The following is an 11654-nucleotide window of genomic DNA, read 5'->3' on the forward strand; positions in this document are numbered from 1 at the left end:
GGCCTTGGGTCCTGGGGAAGGAAGGCAGGAATACCAGAACTCCCTTGAGGCAACGATATGGTGCAGGGAAGCCGACAAGGGTGGACAAAGGGGTCTGTTGTTGTCCCGGGCCCAGGAAGTAGGGGGGCCCAGGATTGGGTCCCCAATATATTCTATCTATTGAGTGGAGGGGCGTTTTAGATGGCTTTGTCCCGGGCACGGCCCAAAGCTGCCAGCGGCTCTGATATGGAGTTCCATGGGGCCTGCACTGCCTCATAGACACAAGGCCCACAAGGATAGATCCAGGGCCTCAGGCCTCAAGGCCCCCAGCCCAGACCTGTATCAGCCACACAGGCTTTTCATGAGCCGCCCTCCCTCCCTCCCTCCATAAGTCAGCCAACAGCTTCTTAAAGAGGAGGCCAGAGTGGGCACATGAGGAGACACACAACACCAACAGGAAGTGCAAAGAGAGGAGAGAGATAGAGAGAGAGAGATAGAGAGAGAGAGAGAGAGAGAGAGAGAGAGAGAGAGAGAGAGAGAGAGAGAGAGAGAGAGAGAGAGAGAGAATTAAAAGCCTAGTTAAAGGTGAATAGGGAAGAAGTAAAAATGGAAGTTGAAGGATTTCTTTTGTAAGCAACTGAACTGCTGTTTGGACAAGGAAATGTTGTATCCTCGGGTACTGACAAGTGAAGTATTGTGACAAATACTATTGTATTGGCGTCGGAATTCTCCTTTAAGACATTCTGTATGAATGAGTGAGAAATTTCACACACAAGCAGAAATGGAATAAGCTCACCCTCTTTCATTTATTAATGGTTTTACAGAACTGCTGATTTTTCCAGACATGCCAGAAAAATTGAGGAAACGATGATGAAATGTGTTTATTGTGTGACGTCCCACCTTAAGGTCTTGGTATCTACTATGCTGTCAGAGTTTCCCTTAGAAAGCATTAGTAACAACAATGACTGTTCAATTCCAGTAGCCATTTGAGGAACTGGACCTTTTTTTGATACATAGCCTTTTTTAATACAGCTGGGGTTTCGGCACTGTGTGCTTTTTTTTCTAAATGTCTTTCCCTGTAAATTTCCAAACAGTTAATTTCAGGATGTCAGATGAAGGTTGTTTTGTGGCCACACTGAAAGGATGTGGTTTCTGAGTCTACAGCCTAAAGTACAGACATTTTGACAGATTTTGAGACGATTTTCAAAATGTATAGAACTAACGGTCATAAAGTAAACGACTCAATAACTCAAAACATCCTGTTTTGCTCAGTGTTTGCAACACACTTTCTGGCAGATACTTTTTGAGATAATATTCAAACAGTAACACAGCACAACTCTTTCTTTATACCAACAAAAAAAGGGTAGAGTGCCGTTGCACTCTGACGTGCATGCAGGCGGCTTTAACCACCAGCTCCGTTCTAAAAAAAAAGGAGCGATGAAAAAGAAAAAGAAAAACAGTCTTTATAGTTTTTTTTCTGCTTCCCTTTGAGGAATAATTTGTCTGCGTTGACATGAAGGCCCACAGGCCCCACTTCCTGTGCTCTCCAGTTACAGGCTGTGCATCTCTGGATCAGAACAGATACGTACATGGGACACACACGCACATGTACACACGCACATGTACACACACACACACACACACACACACACACACACACACACACACACACACACACACACACATGTACACACGCGCACGCACACACGCACATGTACACACACACACGCACACACACATGTACACACGCGCACGCGCACACACACACACACACACACACACACACACACACACACACACACACACATGTACACACGCGCATACGCACACACGCATTCACATTCACAGACACATACACACACAGGCATGTATTGGACACATACACAAATGCATGCACATGTGCCCCCGCGCGCGATTGCGCACACGCACGCACGCATGCGCACGTACACGCACGCACGCACACACACACACACACACACACACACACACACACACACACACACACACACACACACACACACACACACACACACACACACACACACACACACACACACAGCCACACATTAGACACTCCAACACAGATAGTACATCGAAGCTGGCCAAACCAAACAATTCTTGGCCATGGACGTAGACAGCCGGCGCGGACATGCATAGTCATATTTCTGCACACATCAGTTGCAATATATCCTTGAAGTGCTGAAAGTGCGTGTGTGTGTGCGCGCGTGTGTCTGTGTGTGTGTGGGTTTCTGTGTGTGTGTGTGTGTGTGTGTGTGTGTGTGTGTGTGTGTGTGTGTGTGTGTGTGTGTGTGTGTGTGTGTGTGTGTGTGTGTACAGGGAAGCTGACAAGGGGGGACAAAGGGGTCAGCTGCCCCGGGCCCAGGGAGATGGGGGGGCAATAATTGGGTCCTCATTACATTTAATATATTGGGTGGGGGCCCTTTCAGATGATTTTGTCCTGGGCCCAGCCAAAGCTGTCAGCGGCCCTGTGTGTGTGTGTGTGTGTGTGTGTGTGTGTGTGTGCGTGCGTGCGTGCGTGCGTGCGTGCGTGCGTGCGTGCGTGCGTGCGTGCGTGCGTGCGTGCGTGCGTGTGTGTGTGTGTTGATACTGCATGCAGTATATGAAATGGCTCTCCTGGTGATAGGCGACCACCTAATATGTTCCAATGAGGCGTTTGTGATGCGGTCGAGTCCCAACGCAACTCTCCACATCACATCGTATCACATTCACTCTGCACCTCACACACACGCGCACATGTACACACACGCACGCACGCGCACGCACGCACGCGCACGCACACACACACACACACACACACACACACACACACACACACACACACACACACACACACACACACACACACACACACACACACACACACACACACACACGCGCATTCTGCACCTTCCCTCTGTACAGCAAGTGATGGAGGAGGTCATAGTTTAGGCTCTCCATGGGGAGCACCACCCCCACCTCCACCCTCCCTCCTCCCCCTTGCCCCCCTGCCCCTCTTCCTGTCTGCCCTTCCTCAGATTCTGAGAGGAAGATGAAGGTGGAGGGAGGAGGTGAAGGAGGAGGAGGGGGGAGGGGAGGAAGAGGTGGAGGTGGAGGAGCAGGTAGAGGAGGAGGAAAAGTAGGAGGAGGAGAGAAGGAGGAAGGGGGAAAGAGTGGGAGGTGGAGGAGGTGGTGTGTGTGTGTGTGTGTGTGTGTGTGTGTGTGTGTGTGTGTGTGTGTGTGTGTGTGTGTGTGTGTGTGTGTGTGTGTGTGTGTGTGTGTGTGTGTGTGTGTGTGTATGCGTATGTGTGTGTAGGGAGAGGTTAACGCCATGGGTTGAGGTTGTGTGTGTGTGTGTGTGTGTGTGTGTGTGTGTGTGTGTGTGTGTGTGTGTGTGTGTGTCTGGATGTTGGTTGTGGGGTATGTGGTTGCGGGGGCCTACAGTAGTGTCATGATAAAGGTTGTGCTTGTACTTTGACCTGTCTGAAACCCTGTGTGTGTGTGTGTGTGTGTGTGTGTGTGTGTGTGTGTGTGTGTGTGTGTGTGTGTGTGTGTGTGTGTGTGTGTGTGTGTGTGTGTGTGTGTGTGTGTGTGTGTGTGTCTCTGTGTGTGTGTCTCTGTGTGTGTGTGTGTGTGTGTGTGTGTGTGTGTGTGTGTGTGTGTGTGTGTGTGTGTGTGTGTGTGTGTGTGTGTGTGTGTGTGTGTGTGTGTGTGACTGACAGCTCTCAGCAGGCTGCAGGATGCTGAGTGTCAGGAATGGAGATGGTGGGTGTGTTTATGTAAGCCCACGCAGCACGCTCGCACGCTCGCATGCAGTGGGGAGCAGGAGGGGGTGGTGGAGGAGGAAGAAGAGGGGGTGGGGGGGTTGGGGGTGCACTCCATTCTCCTTGATGCTGATCCCATACTCACACGCACACACATCCACACACATACACACACACTCACGCACACACACGCGCACGCACGTACACACACACGCGCACGCGCGCACACACACACACACACACACACACACACACACACACACACACACACACACACACACACACACACACACACACACACACACACACACACACACACACACACACACACTCCATGGCCCCTCGAAGCCGATCCCAGGAAAAGGGAGTTGCGTGCCGAAGGGAATAACCAGCTGATGGCTGTGGCTAACACACACACACACACAAGCACACACACACACACACAGACACAGACACACACATGTACACACACACGATGTGATGTGGCTCGGGAAATGTTTGGTTTGGATGCAGCTTGAGGCTGTCGGTCGGCTGTCTGGCTCTTTCATTTCATATTATTTTTTTCAGTCTGTGTGTGTGTGTCTGTGTGTGTGTGTGTCTGTGTGTGTGTGTATGTCTCTGTGTGCGTGTGTGCATATGCATTTGTTGTGTATGTGTGTGTCTGAGAGAAAAACAGCAGCAGTGTTTCCCATACATTGAGGAAACTATGGCGGCCCGCCATAGTTTAAATTCGGCCGCCATAGTTTACGAAAATGTAAAAAAAAAAAAAAAAAAAAAAATTTTAACTTTTTTTTTTTTTTTTTTTTTTTTAACGATATCCGTTTTTGTTAAAAACGATTTGAATTACGATTTTGAATTTCCTTCGCATTTTCCTCCTGGAGTAAATCCTATAGACTCTGTATTGGTTAGATAGGCCTAAGTAGTCCCACGGTAACACAGAATGAGGGGAAAGCATTAGGAAGTGACCGTAAGGGTATTACAGTTGATTCATGTTTGCACACGTGTAACATCGGGTGAGTAACAGAACATGTGCGCAACGATGCGTTATGACACGCCGATATGCGAGGATCTTCGTCCAAATCGCTAGTCGCATGCATCATCGCTAACTGCGTTTACATCGCGTGCCGCGTGTAAGGGAAATGTTAGTTGTTGACATGTATGGAATTCACTTCAATTTGTGCTGTTTCTTGCTTCAGTTGTGGACAAAAAGATTGGCCAAACTCACAATAGAAAGCCTTTGCTGTGCTACTGTCCCAGAGAGCTGAAAAAAAAAACCTTCATAGAAGAAGTCACACTTAACAGGGGTGTTAACCAATCCAATGAGTTCTCTCATTTCTCTCTCTCTCTCTCTCTCTCTCTCTCTCTCGCTCTCTCTCTCTCTCTCGCTCTCTCTCTCTCTCGCTCTCTCTCTCTCGCTCTCTCTCTCTCTCTCATAGTAGCCTACTGTTTACCCATAACAAATGGTGAATTTCTGAGCCCTTTTTAATTTGTAGCCTACCACTGAAGGCATGATAATGCTTCATCATATTTTAGAAATAGGGCCTATGTGCCTTTTATATACCAAATGTTTATCATTTTGAAATTGTTTCGGTTGTTTATGACTTGTGTATGACTGAAATTATCTCTGCATACTATCAGTGCTGCATTGCTTTGTAAAGATAGGCTATTCAACACACTTTAAAAACACACTGAAAAGATACAGCCATAGTAGCCTACTGAAAACATTTTGTTCATAATAATGGTGATTAATAAATGGTGGTCTTAAATTTTCATACTGACATCCTTGAATTTGACTTGGTAGATCACGGCAGACCATCAACTTCAAAAGTAGATCTTGGTTAAAAAAAGGTTGGGCACCCCTGCTATAGAGAGAACCACAAGTGCTTGAAAGACAGGGATCAAAAGCCTAGTCAAGTTGTTGTAGTTTACTTGGGTTTGGGAGCAATATAAAAAACCTTCAGAGAAGGGACAGTTGGGATGAGTTTACTAACACTCCCTAGGCTTTGTTTTACAGTTGTAATGAGTTTGGTGACAGACCTTCATTGACAGCAGAGGAGACATCGGGCGAGAAATTAATGTGTAATGAATGTGAATATAGACATAAATGTGTAATATGTTGTTCAGCCCTTTTAATGGGAGGAATTTGGAAAAAACTGGCCCTGTGACCAGCACCCTTCATGTAGAATGTGTACGCCTACAGATATGTGTGGGGGAAAAGGCATAGCCTACCCTCTAAGACCCTTTTTGTCTATGCGTTAACAATTTCACAGTGCTCTTAAATTCTTATCTCTGCTCCTATTTTGTTTTATTATTGTTTCCCAGACCCCTGCATGAGGGACGAATGAAACTGTGTTGTAAACAGAAATTATTCACTGTACTGCATTTTTTGACAATGACAATGTACTACTATTATACAAGTCATGGGTAAAATCTTATGTAGCCTTATTTCTCAAAATATAAATGGATGGCTGAAATATAGGCCCAGGCCTACAGTTTCTCCATGTGCCAATGTCATACTGTAGTCATTGTTTTGCCGTTTTGCATTTACGCTGCAAGAATACACCCCCCCCCCCCCAAAAAAAAAAGGCCCGTGTGAGAAGAACCCCCCCCCCCCCCCCCCCCCCCCCCACCCGGACAAAATAAACCCCGGCTGCCCCCATAGTTTTCCAAAATTTCTGTGGGAAACACTGCAGCAGGCTGTAATTCACAGCGGTGTAATAACAGACAGAAGAACATGAGAATCGGAGGGAGAGCCGCACGAGATGACGTCCCTTATTATATATTTCTATCATGCACAGTATATGAATTTCTTTCCGTACATATGTTGAGTTTTTATACCCCTGTCGGCTTTAAATATAAGTTTGCATTAGTCTTTGGCTGTTTTTTTTTGTTACACAACATACAGCATATGAAACTGTATCGTATCTGTCTAACTCAGTGACCTATGTGATCGCAAGGTAGAGGGAGAGACAACAGTGTGTGGTGTTACTTTAGGAGCGTATGCGAAATTTGTTTGACCTTTTGCACTAAAGGTAATACTGCTGTTAAAACAAATGCACCGTTAATACACATAACAGTCATTGCCTCTCACTTCGACTGATTCTAGATTCTTGTATCGATTTAATTACTCTAGAGAGATTTTAAGAATGTGAAAGGTGCTAACATGTGGTGATAACATTGAAAAATGATTGGGGGGGGGGGGTTTGAACTGGAGGGGTAAAGTTCGAAATATATGCCCCCCTCTCCCATGCCTCCCGCATTCGCTTGTCTGGTAACAAGACTGAAAAAGGCCCAGGCTCCTTTTTAGTTGAGGTTGATGTCATCCTTGCTTACCTTATTGGCTTTAGTGCGCTGGCCTCAGTTCGCCACTGCAAGGAACGAACAAACAACCAACTAAACAAACAAACAAACACAAACTCAGGCGGAGGTATAAAGCCAGACGTAATGTGTAAGGCACATGTTTTGAACGTGAGCTGATGTATGGCAAGGCCAGGGTAAATTTGTGTGGCCTTTGTGTTTCTTACCGCTGTTGTTTTCTTTTTTTAAATGTTATTTTTTTCGGGCTTTTACACCGCCATTATCCAGATAGGACAGTGAGAGAGACAGGAAATGAGTAGGGAGAGAGAGATGGGGAAGGATTGGAAAACGTCTTCAGGCCAGAATTGACCACAGACCCCCGACGTAATGGTACAGCACCCTAGCCCCACTGTGCCATGTCTCCATCCAGGCTGTCATCATGCTTTAGCGTATGTATCGCACGCTAGTGCATTCAGCTTGTTGGTGCGACGCATTTTGAAGTGAAAGCGCGCTCCTCAACGCAACGGTAAAGCGCTTTCATGCACTTTTGACATGTGACGAGGATTGCGCAGTTTTCCCGCCGTGTCGGCGATTTCGTTTTGTCACAGTGCATTTCTGTTACTAAACGCAAATACTTTGCTGTGCCCTAACCAAAACCACCCCTAAACCTAACCTGTCAGTAAAGCAATGTTTCTGCTGCTTTACTTTTGCCAAGAACAGCGAGATTAGGCGGATTTTTGCCTAAATTGTGCCCAAATCAAGACCATCCCTAAACCTAACCTGTCACAGGGCGTTGTGGAGCACGCCTTAACTTGGAAATGCCTATTGGACACACGCGAAAGTGGGTTCAAATCAGCGTGTCATAGATACGCCTATGCATGATGACATTTTGCTCCATCATCGGCTACTGTTTTCAAAGTGGAAAGTCACCCTTGTTGGTCACTGTGAGAATGCACATGGCACTTCGCAGCACAACCACATTTTCCTTCCTGTATTTATGTCACGAGTCATGATAGAAGTGAACAGAGGCCACAGTGATGATCGTACAATGACTGGCCCCCTGGCTCCCCACCCCCGTTGAACCCCCCGTTTTTCGTTGAAAAAGAAAATCGGCAAAAACTGCGGTTGTGGAAATAACTCATCAATAGAAGTATTTGGCTATTTTCGTGATGTTTGTGGGCGGAACTTCGCAATGCTGCCGACCCTGTTTTGGGTGCCACCTTCAGATGCCATGAATGCAAAACGGCACTGCACAGCACATCACAGCACAGTACAGCACAGCACACAGCAGAGAGCCTACGGGCATCAATCACACAGTCGGAGTCATCAAAGAGCCATCACAGACAGTCATCAGACCATCATAGTCCATCGTAGCCAGGGAAACATGCGGTTACACTAAGGGGCCCGACACTGCAGCAGTCTTTTTTATCAACACACACACACACATACACACACACACATACACGCACACACACACACACACACACACACACACACACACACACACACACACTCACACACACACACTCTCACACACACACACACACACACACACACACACACACACACACACACACACACACACACACACACACACACACACACACACACACACACACACACACACACACACACACACACACTTTTTTCCTGAGGCAATAAGCCATATGGAATTAGTCAGGTTTTTTTTTTTTTTAAGGGGAAAAGAGAGATGGGGGAGGGGACATTTCATTGCAGGTGCTGATGGGATACTGGCGGACCCGGTGTGCCAGTGTGTGTGTGTGTGTGTGTGTGAATGTGTGTGTGCGTGTGTGTGTAGGTGAGTGGTGGTGTGTTTATGTAAGGAAGTCTGAGCCGTGCAGTGTCCAGTCTGCCCTCTAATGACACTGTGTGTGTGTGTGTGTGTGTGTGTGTGTGTGTGTGTGTGTGTGTGTGTGTGTGTGTGTGTGTGTGTGTGTGTGTGTGTGTGTGTGTGTGTGTGTGTGTCTGTGTGTGTGTGTGTGTGTGTGTGTGTGTGTGTGTGTGTGTGTGTGTGTGTGCGTATATGTATGTGCGTGCGTGTGTGCCCCCCTAATGACGCGGCTCCAGGTAAACACTCCGGGGTCCCGACTGGCGTATTTTCCCTCCGCATTAAAAGTGTGTAAATCCTTCCCAGTAATTGTTAGGCAAATATTTTTGTGGTATTTTTCTAATAGCCGTTATACATCATGTGTCACGGCGCTGCCCAAATGACAATATTTGCCAGGGAAGTGAATCGCGAGCATCACTGTCAATCATTTTGGCTTTTTTTTCTGCCCTGTTTTCTTTGTGGATTCTTCTCAGAGACTGAGAGTAGCTTGAATGTGATTGAGGGGAATCTTTTGATTGTTAACCACAAAGCCAAAGAAAGAAAGGCCTTTTTAGGGCAATTTGTTACATCTGTACATTCTTCACCTGAACACAGCCATGCAAAAATGACTGAAATCTGGACATGCCCAGAAGCCAGTTCAAATGAATGTAAAGAAATTCGTTTTTAACATGCATTTTACATAAATGAAAAATGTAAACATTTTAGGGCCTCGGACCTCAGCAACAATAAAATCAGATTCAAGTGAATGTAAGAAAATGAGTTTTTACTTCATATGTATTTGGGTAGATGACGTGACATGTAAATTTTGCTGTCGCAGGCTCTTAAAATTAAGTAAATTCATGCTTTCAAAATTGTCTATTCTTTAAATGATTAAACTAATGTCGTTGTTGTGAAAAAGTAATGTGTAATAAATCCAGAGCTTAACTAAGTATACTTAATTTTGAGTCAAATGTCACATTTGTCCTATGGTGTGACTGAGGCAAGCCTGGTTCTCCATATTAAAACATTTTTAAATAAATAATCAAAGCTCAGTCATTTGTCTAAACTACCCTGGCATGTTTTTCAAGGTGTCTATTTTAGCAAGTGGCAATGCTTAATTTTTTTCCTGTTTTCCTGAGACCGTATGGACTTATGAAACTTTGTCGCAGAAAACAATGTCCTGTGGTGTGACATCATATTTTTGGTTAATTCTGTGGATAATTATCTATTGTTGAAGCTCCAGCGGTACATAAATTGTGACTTTAGACCCTTAAGAAGCCAATGGCAAGGGTGGATTTTAGATTTTTCTCTCAGAGTTCTTCAGTCAATCAATTATGTTTTGCTACCACAAGATGTATTAGTTTTGCAGTCCTTTGGTGTGACAGCCATAAAATACATTTTGACAATAGTGTATATTTTTCATATTTTTTTCTTATGTAGATGTATGAAAATGCATCTTACTAAAGGTGAAATTGTATTTCAGTTAGCAACGACATGGCTTTAAATTAACTCAAAAGCTCAAAAGTCCTATGGTGTGATGGTAAAAGTCCTATGGTGTGATGGTAAAAGTCCTATGGTGTGACACTTTGGAGTATCACACCAAAGGACAAACAGGTCACACCACTGGACTAGATATTTGAGAAATAGCTTTTAAAACAACTGGTAGTACATATTTTTTTTGTTTTGTTGTTTGACTAGATAAATATTGTGTATTCAAATTACTTATTCCTTTATTGGCCTTTGGAATTTATACTTTGATGCATTGTTGATGAATATTTGCTGTTGATTTTAGATACTGTCAAATGATATAAAATGTCATTAATGGTGCTTTGAAACCATAAAATATAACGGTAACAGTGAAGGAAAGATCAGTGAGAGAGTATATAGAGGAGTATAGATGAATAAAGCTCTGGAGAGCTCAATATACAGCATAAATGTGCTGTCCAGGTTGAGATACCAAACAGGCACTGGCCACTACGCACTACAGGTTCAATGGTGTGACAGTCATAGCATACCTACAAAAGTGTGATGGTCATGCCAAGGTCACACTCCAGTATGAGTCTTATGAGCTCTGCAGGTTACATTCAATGACCGCATGGCTGTCATTAAGAGTTACGATAGGCTGATAATCGACGATTCAAAGACTTATAAGTGTAAAGTGTAGGTCCATATTGACTACAACATTATATTATGATCAAAAGACAAAATAATCATGTTGATATATTTGTTTCTGGCTCAGTTTTGCATTTCTGTCCTTTAGCGTGACATGAATGTCCTACGGTGTGACATGTTTTAAACGCTCAAATATTTGTTTGAGCTAAACAATATGTTTGATAAACACTGAATATTGCATTAGGGAAGAACAAATTATCGTCCCTGAAAAGTTAGTATAAATTCTGACAATTTTGAACATTTAAAAGAAAGATATCCCTGTTTTCCCTCGAAGGTTTCTAATAATCTCACATCTAATGGGAAAAAAATACTTAAATGGTAATTTCTCATTAAATTAAGACTTTAAAAAATTGCAATAAATATGAGGAGTGTAACAATGTTCATAAAACTCCATCAAGCCATTTCTACATTACTTAATATATTTATTTCTTAACGTCACACCAAAGGACATATTTTCAGCAAATTGCTTTATCAACGTAAATAAATAATCAATGAATAGACCAACATTGTGACCACTTGGATTTTTTGAAAGATTAATTGCTGCACTACGTAGACATATACTTTTTCCCCTCATAAACAATGTTTTGTGAAAAAAATGTTTTTTGCTGCCTATCCGT

At 44.3% G+C, this 11654-nt stretch overlaps 1 protein-coding gene across 3 annotated transcripts in view; it reads left to right on the forward strand.

Annotated features, from left to right (window-relative positions):
- LOC134436426 (histone deacetylase 9-B) overlaps positions 1 to 11654 on the forward strand; it is an 83854-nt gene that overhangs the window by 47210 nt on the left and 24990 nt on the right. The gene's annotated exons all lie outside the window — the stretch shown is intronic.

This window comes from Engraulis encrasicolus, chromosome 20 (genome assembly GCF_034702125.1).
Source record: "Engraulis encrasicolus isolate BLACKSEA-1 chromosome 20, IST_EnEncr_1.0, whole genome shotgun sequence".
Lineage (NCBI taxonomy): Eukaryota > Metazoa > Chordata > Actinopteri > Clupeiformes > Engraulidae > Engraulis > Engraulis encrasicolus.